General features: G+C 37.4%; 1 protein-coding gene across 2 annotated transcripts in view; it reads left to right on the plus strand.

Moving 5' to 3' along the window:
* The window catches only part of LOC108692775 (myocyte-specific enhancer factor 2), a 69,397-nt gene that overhangs the window by 25,411 nt on the left and 33,060 nt on the right, over window positions 1–10,926 (plus strand). Inside the window, exon 1 of one of the 2 annotated variants that reach the window (XM_018201203.1) lies at window positions 4,433–4,476. The exons of the other annotated variant lie outside the window; for it this stretch is intronic. The gene's annotated coding sequence lies outside the window, so the exon portion shown is untranslated. Of the gene's footprint in view, window positions 1–4,432; window positions 4,477–10,926 lie in introns of those variants that run through there. 2 annotated transcript variants of the gene reach the window in all.

Raw genomic sequence — 10,926 nt, forward strand, 5'->3', positions numbered from 1 at the left:
CGCGAGAAGAGAAAAAAAAGGGGAGGGAGGAAGGGCGGATGACTCGCAGCAGCCGGCCGTGCCGTCAGCTGCCGACAGATTTATCGAATGGCACGTGCCGATCCGGAGCAATGTCGTTTTGTACTTTTCTGCTCTCGACTGAGAGCAGTGCCTCGCTGAGAGGGCAAAAAGTTCCGCAGGATGGCTGGCCCTCCTTCTCCACCCGCTCGTAAACCGCGATCGGGGTTAGCTCGCCGTCGCGTCGGTCGGTCGGTCGGTCGGTGCAATCCCGGTGTTCTTCCGCTTTAAACATTCCTCGATGATTCTCGCGGGTTCCTAGAGTTCAGTAGGGAGAAAAGAGCGAGAGAGAGAGAGAGAGAGAGAGAGAGAGAGAGAGAGAGAGAAAGAGAGGAGAATTATGAAGCTGCCATTAGCGCTACTTGGACGTGACGCATTTCGTGCGTGAGGTTATTTTTGGTAGCGGCATACACGCTCGCCGACGGTTCTAATTAACGTTAGGGACTATGCTAATACGGATGTTTAGCTGAAATGTCAAGGTAATAAAGATTCGGTATCAAGTTTGATTGGATCAAATATAATTATAAAGAAGTATCTCCCTCGGAGAAATTTCGAGAACTTCGCGATCGCAATTTCGATGAGATCGAATTTCAACACTGTCGACGCACATAAATAATTTCGCCATTTGTAATGAGGAAAATCCGACAATCCTTTGCTTATCGAATTGACATATAAACGAAAATAACATTAGTTTATTATTATATAATTAACCGTCATAATTTAGATTTTGAACGCGATTTTTTTCTCTTTTAGTAAATTCGATGAGATACGAGATTTTACATAATAAATCCAGAATGATATTTTCTCGATTGTTTCTGTTTTGTTTTCGAAACTCTAAAATTCTCTCACGCTGGAACGAATATCGAGTGTGCTTCATTGGAAATTTAATTTTGGAATAGATGCAGCCTCGGAATCAGGATTTTTCCGAGCTCGTCGTAAATTTGTTAGAACAAAGGAACGTGTAAACTATTATGTATTCAAAGATTTCAGCTGGAAATCGCGTTACGCTAACTGGGTTTAGCCAAGTTTTTATCGTGGTACAGACTTCACATATACGAGTATTATCGATTCCTGATAATTGGCGGCACGAACTTTCGAAGTCGCGCGTCCTCGCGTGCGAATTAATATTTCCATGGACCAATGACGTCGCTGATAACCAGTCAGGAGCAGGGAGTACTGTGGAACATGGGACCAGTCAGGACCGCGAGGGGAGGGGGGGGGGAGAGTAAAGGGAGAAAGGGGGAGGACGCACGAGAAAGATTTTCGCCGATGGAAGAGAGCGTATTAAGAGTGACTTAAATTAATAACGCTCGCTATTTCGGAGTCGCTTCCAGGCACCGCTAACCCGATTAGTAGCCGAATGCAGCAGCAGCAGTAGCAGCGGCAGCGGAGAGAGCGAAGTGAGATAACGCGGACATAAGTAATTCATCGGCCGATCTCGCGGCGTGACTGGCTGGCTATGGCGCAGTAATTATGGAAACTTCGACGTTACGTCAGGCTTTATAATTGGATGGGTTTCTCTCTCTCTCTCTCTCTCTCTCTCTCTCTCTCTCTCTCTCTCTCTCTCTCTTGCGTTTACAAGAGGGATGTTGCGAAGGGATGCGAGGAACGGTGGACTTGGTATCACGAATCACATTATGTCATGTCAGTCACAGATCGGTACAGGTTCTCTTTCTCTTTATACCTCAGTTTCTCTCTCTCTCTCTCTCTCTCTCTGGCATCGCATGATCTGATTTATAGCCAAGCTTCGTTAAATAAAATAGCTTAGCCTGCTGCTTAACGTTGGTTAACCATCACTTAATGATGGTATCATTTTCAGTTCCCAGCGCGCAGCGCTGTCGAGCGAAGATATCACACCACGCTCTTCTGGAAAGCTATTCTCCCGCGCCGTAATTATTTCAATTATTCCTCTCGAAGATACGCAAACTGAATTTGCGAAGCGTGGTCCGTGTTTACCTCAATCGCTTCTGCCGATGGCCGATATAATTTCGTATTTATATGAAACAGCGCAGATCTGTACCGGATGTTGATTCTCAGCTGTCGATATCGAATTTATAAAACAATGTTTCAGAATGTTATTAATAGCATTTGTCACAATTTTAAAGTATTATTAATTATCATTACGTAGTTTATTATTTAATTGAAAGGATTTTGAAAGAGTTTCTCAGATTATCAGGTCAATAGACAAGAATATCTATTTAAATAAGTGTTTTAGCAGAAACTTAATTCGACAATGACTTGACAAGATATTCGGCGGACGATTAAAAGACTGTAACGAATGTTGATCTCTTATGAGATTTGTGTTAAGGAAAAGTAGATCTCAGAGGAGTTTTGTAGCTCATATGACATCTAGTAACGATTCGAATATCTAAATGTGATTGTATCATAGATGTAGGCAGGCTTCTTGAACTTTCGTCTCTATTTAATATATGTGTCTGTGATTTTTTAATGAGAACTTAATGATTCACGGTGATGATTAAATATAAATTCTATTGAATGGCATCAATTATATTGCAGATTATATTGATAAAAAATGTATATATTCCGATATAGATCTAATAGACTAGACTTATATGATCTTAGCGGAACTTTCTTAACTTTGATTATACCTCTTTATATCTCTATAGATATGCATTAATTGACGCAGAGACCAATGTCATTTCAGTTAACGCACGATATGACGTCATTTTTGCGTCATGTCGTTAAAATGCTTGCTATTATACATTTCCTTGTAGTTTTCTTTCCTTGAAACGAGTATAAGCACGCCTTTTCTGCATTTTTTTCCCGGATATACGAAAACTGTTAACTTTCCTACGATTCTAATTTCATGTAAAATAAAAATTATCTTACCTTTCACATTAGAATCGCTTCGCTTTCATGCAATTCTATTAATTATAATTTTCGAAAATTTTTAATCGGAATTGTATTAGACGAATATTGCATCTATCCAACACACGTTGAAGAAAATTTGCCGCAAACGCCGGAATTTCGCGCAGCACCTGATCAAACAACTCAAACTCCCCGTTGATTCTGTCTCGAGGCCGCGATTAAATCGCGGGATTTTGAATCGCTGATCTCCCTTCGTGGATCCTTCGTGAAATATTGTACTTTGCATACTGCGAAAACACAGCGCAAATATCGCTTTCCTCGAGAAAGTTGCGCATACATACTTGGAATAATTGAAGAATTAGGGTTCAACGATTGTGGTCTGCAAAGCCTTATGACATATAACAATTTGATTATTGATAACTGTGTTTTCAGGTTATAGTTCTCATTTTCAAGTTTATTATGGAATGAAATCAGTATAATGTCGATGAGTTTAAGTTTCGATGTTATAGATATACGAAGACATACGTATGCCCATTTGTGATAATAGAAAGAAGCTGTAGAAGAAATAAGCGATAAGGATCGTTTTATGTAGTTGTAGATCTAAAAGTAGACCTTACAAATTGTGTCTATAAATTCTTTATTTGTTTACAATTATCTTGCAGCTTGTTTTTATTGTCGCAAATACAATTCGAACAATTTGCAAGATCCACTTTAATGTAAGTAATACTTTATGCCATAAACGCGTGAATCTTATTTTTATTAAGAAATTATTTTGCTGAAATATCTAAAAAGTTTTGTTAGATACAAATCTGAAAATAATTGGATTATTAAAATAATTATGCAGGACACTCAAACTAGAGTTGCTAGAATGCTCAAAACTTATTGCTTATCATACTTGAGTTTCTCATATTATTATTTTGAAATCTAATAAAATTATTTTCAAATCTGTATCTCACTAACTCGTGGTACGTATACCTCTCTCACGTGTTTATCGCAATAAGAATACATACACTGTTATTCAATGCAGAACAACGTTATACGAAATTTTCTTAAGATACATTTTCCTGTATCTGTAACATCGAAAGATGGACTCACCGAGATTACACTGATTTCAATCCTCGGTCTTTTTGAATCATGACGAGGGATGAGGGGCCGCCATAATGGCGCAGCTTGAAATGCCATCCTCATACCTTCTCATGGTCGCAGAGCGTCTTCATGGTCGCCGCCATCGTCGTCGTCGTCGTCGTCGTCGTCGTCGTCGTCGTCGTCGTCTTCGTCTTCGTCGTCACGTTCGCGATCGTCTTGTTCGTCTGTTAGGTTAGCCATCATCTCCGTCGTCGTTACTCTCGTCGAGGTTCGCGCTGTTGGTTGGATATCGTCGAAAGAGAGGTGGGTCGTTCTTGTGCGCACACACTCGATCACTCGTGCACACACACATACACACACACCCACAATCTCTCCATCTCTTCTTTACGCCGCGTCCCTCCACCCCACGGGGAAAAGGGGCGCGCTACTATAACGGTGGTATTTTGGTTTTGGCTCGGCTCGGCCCGCGGCAGTTCTGGGAGTGGAGTTCTAAAAACAGCAGAGGTAAGTCTTGCCTGCTGCTGCTGAGCAGCTGCCCGCTTGCTTCTTCTTCTTCATCATCATCACCGTCGGCACGTCGCGGTCTCGCGGTTCTCCGTTCGCGTTCTTCGCTCTCGCGGTACCATCATCGTCGTCATCGTCGTCATTGTTGTCCTTCGCGTACCGGGTTGCCGATATCATCCATCTCGTCATCAGCGATATCGTGATCTTCGCGATTTCCGCGAATGCGAGTTTTCGGATACCATCAGCGTACGCGAATTCGCCATTGCTTCGCGGTTGCTTTCCCGAAGGACGTCTGCTCCCTCTTTCTTTTTCTCTTTCGTCCTTTCTCTCTCTCTCTCTCTCTCTCTCTCTCTTTCTCTGTGTTTCTTTATCCTAAGAAGAAACCGCGACACCGATAGAAAACCAAGCCCGCGGCACTTTTGCGACTACCCGCGGCGATCGTCTCGCCGCGCCTCTTATAATACACACCCGCTCTCTCGCTTCCGATGGCGGTTTACTAATTCAGCTTACTACCCAGAACCCACCCGGTCAACCTTCTTTTAGGCACCACCCTGCCTACGATACGGGCGCACCTCTTCTTGCCCTGCGCGCATCCCGGTATCCATGGATTTATTTCTTCGCGCGCGGGAATTATTTTTGGTGTCTTTTCCCGCGGTTTGTTAATATACATCCGCCGATTCGCTCACTTCTCGATCCACCTCTCATTCGTTCATCTACTATCTCTCTTTCTCTCTCTCTCTCTCTCTCTCTCTCTCTCTCTTTCTCTCGTCCTCGTATATCCATATTACTCTCCCGTGAAGATTACTCTCTTTCCCTCACAACTGTTCTCACCGCTAAAACCGTAACGACACGTCGCACGTCTCGCGATCGGTACACAGCTACTCACGCTTTTAGTCGCGTTGCCGCGAGCACTGTGCGCGCTATTCGGTCCGATAGGATTTAACAAGACATCTCTTTAATCCTTGGTCGAATTCAATGGGTCCATTGGTCTAGAATAGATAGCAACTTTGACTTCATATTTCTTCATCTTTATCTTTGTCTTCGTCTGCTTTTTATTCCCATTATTCATCACGATGAATCATGTTCGGAGCGAGTGTTGTTCGCATCGGTTAGGTTACTCGAACGTAATGGTCATTCAGTTTGTGATATCATGGAGTCGTACCTTCCTCACGTAGTTCCGATGCAAGTTCTCGGAATCCGTAATCAAGTGTAACCTGCTCGTTGACATAAATGTAGAGAGGGCTTTGCCCGTCGTAGACAGATGTAATATGTGGATCTCGGCTGTCAAATCTAATCGCAATTTCTCATCCTTTATTGTAATGTGTCATCGTCGATAATTAACAAGTCGAACTTGTCTTTCAATTCTCAAAGCGAAACTATCGCTCTTAGAGCTGGAGACTGGATACGTATCGCTTTTAATGGCATCTCAGCTTTCATTTCTTTTGATATATCTCAAACTTAATGTTGCAGACAAATAACTGTGTGGTATTATTAAAAATTTAATATAACGTTTGTAAAAATTTTTCCTCCAAATAATTTCCTTTTAAATTATTTCCCACAAAAAAAATCATTTAAAGAAATCTCTTGTCTGCCTTGTCGGATTTGAAATATTCGATTGCGGAAAAGATTAAAAGATATAAAATTCTGCAGCTTGCGAATTCCTATCAAACTTGCAAATTCTCAAATCCATATTCACTGCGAATGTATGCATCTAGTTATCATCGTTTAATTTAATTTACTTCCAAGTAATTTCAACCGGAACAAAGCGTTGTAATAGGAATTTCTCATATTACCAGCATATAGTCCTTAATTCAATATCCGATTTTCACAGAAAATCGGTATGCGAGTTTAATTTAACGCTTCCTGTATTTTAATATCGCTAATTACATCGAAAATATCGTTCATGTGTCATCATTTTTTGTACACTGAAAAAAATTATTAAATTTTAATATTTCTTTGAATAGTCCTATATAGCGGAATATTTACTAAATACAAACACATATATTAGATACAAGAATCATTAGTTTGATTTAACTATCATTTTTTTTATTTATCTAAATATTTATTTACCATAAGTAAATTCCGCTAAAACTATTAAAAAAAAAATTTTATAAAGTTTAATAAATTTTTTTCAGTGCAGGATTATTGCGAGCAAATTAAGGAAATTTTGAAAAATCAAAAACATTAAATTGAAACAAATGAATGTCAAAGAAAGTTAGGGATTTTATAAAAAAAAAACATGTTTCTTATATTTTTCTATAGAATTGGAGAATTACTTATTTTTGCAAAAATGGTAAAAGAGAAATAAATAATTTTCTAATTTACAAATTAGATCTTAAAAACTTTTAATATTATGTTGCTATTCGAAATTAAAACAATCTTATGTTTATATAGAAGTGTTGTAAATTGAATTTTCAAATTTTATTTATGTAGCGATTGTAATACTATTACTATTCCTATTAAAATTATGAATGTTTAAACAGTTGAAAAAAGACAATTTACATGATTCACGTCTACATGATTTGTATGTCAAATTATTTTATCTGATGCGAATTATATTTTTTGTATCGGAAAAATTATGTTAATAATTTGCTCATTAATTTTTTTGCAGTTGATGATGTTATTAGCAATTAGTACTGTCGTAGTTACTACAAAAACAAGATAAATAATTTTCCGACTCCTTGATTTTCTCCTGTTAATTATTCTCTTCTTTTCTCGAAAGTTACAAATAATACAAATTGAATCATTAATTATCCTTGCGAGAGTGTTTACAAATTAATGATCGCTGTCGTATTCTCCATTTTCGTGACGACCTCGCTTTGTACCATCATGGATCAGCCGTGGATAGCATCGACGTAAATTCTTACGATAATCGCCACCGTTACCTTGACTGGATTCTACATAAGCCTGGCTTTCTCTCTCTCTCTCTCTCTCTCTCTCTCTCTCTCTCTCTCTTTCTCTCTCTTTTTCTAACGATCTAATAACATAGAAAAAACACGATTAGTGGGCGTACAATTTATTTCTGGTTTACCGTTTTTTTATTTTGCAGCGTGCTATTATACGCCGCATATATAAGCGCAATACCAAAGTATATTCTTCACGTATATTTTGTACGCTCCAATGCCCTCATCATGTCTGTTACGTTCAGTATACCGATCTACGTTTCGCCAACTATAATTGTTTATTTATTATTCTTGCATAAAACGAAATCTGGCGAGTCTGACGAGAAGCAGTTTAACGCAGGATTCCACTTCAATATTTTTAGCTTTTTGTTTTACACGATTTTGCTTTATTAACTTCAATTTCTTTTGATACAATGGCAGTCAGCTATTCACAATCAGCTACAGAGAAATTTTTTATAGCTTTGCGAAATTTCGGAAAATATAATATGATATAATATAATAAAATATGATAAAATATAGTATGATGTATTTAATATACGAAAATCTCGTAATATTTTTTTTATTTCTTCTTTTTCTTTTAATCCTATATGTGATTCAGTCACACCTTTGCATAACAATGCGATTTATAAAGGATTCACAATGTTTAAGTTAAATCTTGTTGTATATCTGTTTATTCGATTTAGACAATAACGTTGACCAGACCATAATTTACGCCAAGTGCGATTTTTCTTCTTCTAACAACGTGATTTTCATTTTTCATCGTGGACTCAGTGAAGAATACTAACATGAAGTAACATGATTTAATTCATTTCTTTTACGCAAGCTTACTATATAATACTGTTTGTATTATGTACTAAATCTTTTTGTATTATGTACCAAGACTATGAATGTTTATACTTTGCGAAATAATGTCGAATTCATCACGGAGCATGAAGCTTTGAATTTACATGCAGATAGCATGCCGATGGAAAAACAAGCGGATAAACATCGCTAATTAATCACTTTTCAGAGAATCAAAGCTTTCACTAGGAAATTTGCTACAATGCTTTCGAATCGTAAGCGGTATTACGTTGTAGAAGCGAAAGCTCAAGTTTCCATAAATGAATTCATAGAATTCATAGATAACGTCATATCGTTACGGTCCTTATATAATGTTACCGTGTTCCTCGAACTCGAGCACCTCAAGAGAATTATTCAAAGAAGCACAAGAGAGGCATCTATTACGAGTTTTTTAATTACGAATTTTACTAGCAAAATAGACGAGAGATACATTTATAACTGAAATATCGTTTTTCGCATAATTCAAAATCGAGAAGATATATTATTCCCTTAATGATTTATGATGCTTTATGACTTACGATTTCGTTTCAACGTCAACTTAAATATTGATCGCTGATGCGATTTTTCACAATATTATTCCTAAAGTAGTACGGAAGTACATTCGCAACTCGTCAATGATATTTTTGTGGCATTTTACATAACTTGACGATTAAATGCTAATGAACACAATGAGCCCACACAGGTCAGGCCGGTCGGTTGGTCGGCGAAGTTCCGGACTGATATCACGTTTAATTGAATCTGACGCGTTTCATTGACATCGCGCGGCGGGCGAACAGTGTGAAGTTTAAATGCACGCAGATTCGAAGCGAAGCTTTCGAGCGTCGCGCAAAATGAAGAGTGATAACTCGAAAATCCGCACGACTATTTATGGTTCGCGTGGACTCGTAGAAACGCGATCGATAACGCGTTCAGATTCCGTGACAAACGTCTCGTCTGCTTTTTCTTTTTTTTAATTTTATTTTATTTTTTTTATTTTCGCGTCCAATGTTTCTCGTTTTCTCCTACTTTCCTCTTTCTCTTCTCTCCCCATATCCGGCTAGCGAGGTATTCCTTGTTTATGGTGACTGATAGCTGTATCGTCATAAATCATATTTCAACGGTTTTCTGCTTTCATGATCGTGCGGAGGCTGGTCTTCACCCCGTCGTGGAAAGCTCCGCCCGATCTCGCTCCTTTTCTCTTGACGTCGTGCCAAGTGCGCGTCGCGTCGCGTCGCGACGCGGCCGAATGGCCGACGGACGCGCGATGCTTTTGCACTGCGAGATCCTTGACGAGAACTTTCGGTTACGGTTGGTGTCGAAACACAATTCGAAAGCGTCGCTTGCGAAACGGATAACTCTTTGAAGGATTTAGGGCAGAGATGGAAGTTAAGAGGTCCACACATCTTCGATTGATCTATATTAGAATTTGAAAGAGGAGGAGAGGATCTCTTCTCAAAAGATTTATTGATTCTTTGCGCGACGGCTTTGCGATATTTTAATTGATCGATATTTTTGCGGTTTAATTGAAATTGTAGCATTCTTCGTTTGAAGCAAGATTTATTTTCTATGTACGTAAATCCGTATATATAATCGGCAAGTGGTTTTTATTAGTACTACAAAATTACAAATAAACGCTCACTCTCTTCTCTTTTCATGCAAAGATTGTAAAATTAGCATTATTATGATTACCATGAACTGAATTATGCATCATGGAGTTATATAAAAGCAAAGCAATTATCATAGTACATTTTTTTATTACATTACATAATACATTACATATGAAATGTAGCTTATTTCTAAAATCTCTTATTGTTATTTCTTCATCAGATATCTTGGACTTTCTGATTTAATTATTAATCCGGTGGGTTTCCATTTAATTAATATTCTTGTTAGCGAGAATTAATAATAGTATGCAGTCGAAACATTTAATAATTCTATGATATTATCTTCGATTATATTGCTTCGATAGTACATTGGAATTTCATAATCCGCTCATTGAAATATCAAATAAGTATGTAGGCAGATAAAGCATAATGAGCAACGCACTCAAATCGTCCATTAAATTGCATTAATTTTTTAGTACTCGCAGTTTTACTCATACGTCATTCTGCATTAAGTTTGCATTTATATCTTTTCATATGCATGTTTGATCATAATTTAAGTGATAGTGACGCGTTTTTGTTGCAAAATTGATCGTGAACTGAAAATGCTACGTGGATCAAAACACGTTACATACTGTGATATTTTTTCAGATCTCGCAATATCATTCACACATCATATATTTTTACATTAAGTGTATATCAGCTTTTTTCATATAACCGTATTTGATTAATCAAATGATTGTGACAAATTTTTATTAGGATTAAACGCGAAGAAATATTACGATCAAAACATGGTTAATTACATCTCTTTATCCTTTTAGTATTCACAGTATCATTCCTCCTATCACACCCGACACTTCACGCATTAAATTTACATCTATTTTTTATTATACACTGTTAAAAAAATAGAAATTTGCTTACGTTAACGTATAATGGAAGCAAATTTCAAGAAGGTACATTAAAAATATTTAATGTTGTCAATGAAAATGAAGTTATAAGTAACTTAAATTTTACGTTTACTTACATTAAATTTCATGCAAATCTATATAAAAATTTAATGAAAAATACTAAACTTTGTAAAATTTTATGAAAAGTAGAAAACTAAATTTCATGCAAAAATATATATA

The sequence above is a fragment of the Atta colombica genome, unplaced genomic scaffold (genome assembly GCF_001594045.1).
Source record: "Atta colombica isolate Treedump-2 unplaced genomic scaffold, Acol1.0 scaffold82, whole genome shotgun sequence".
NCBI lineage: Eukaryota > Metazoa > Arthropoda > Insecta > Hymenoptera > Formicidae > Atta > Atta colombica.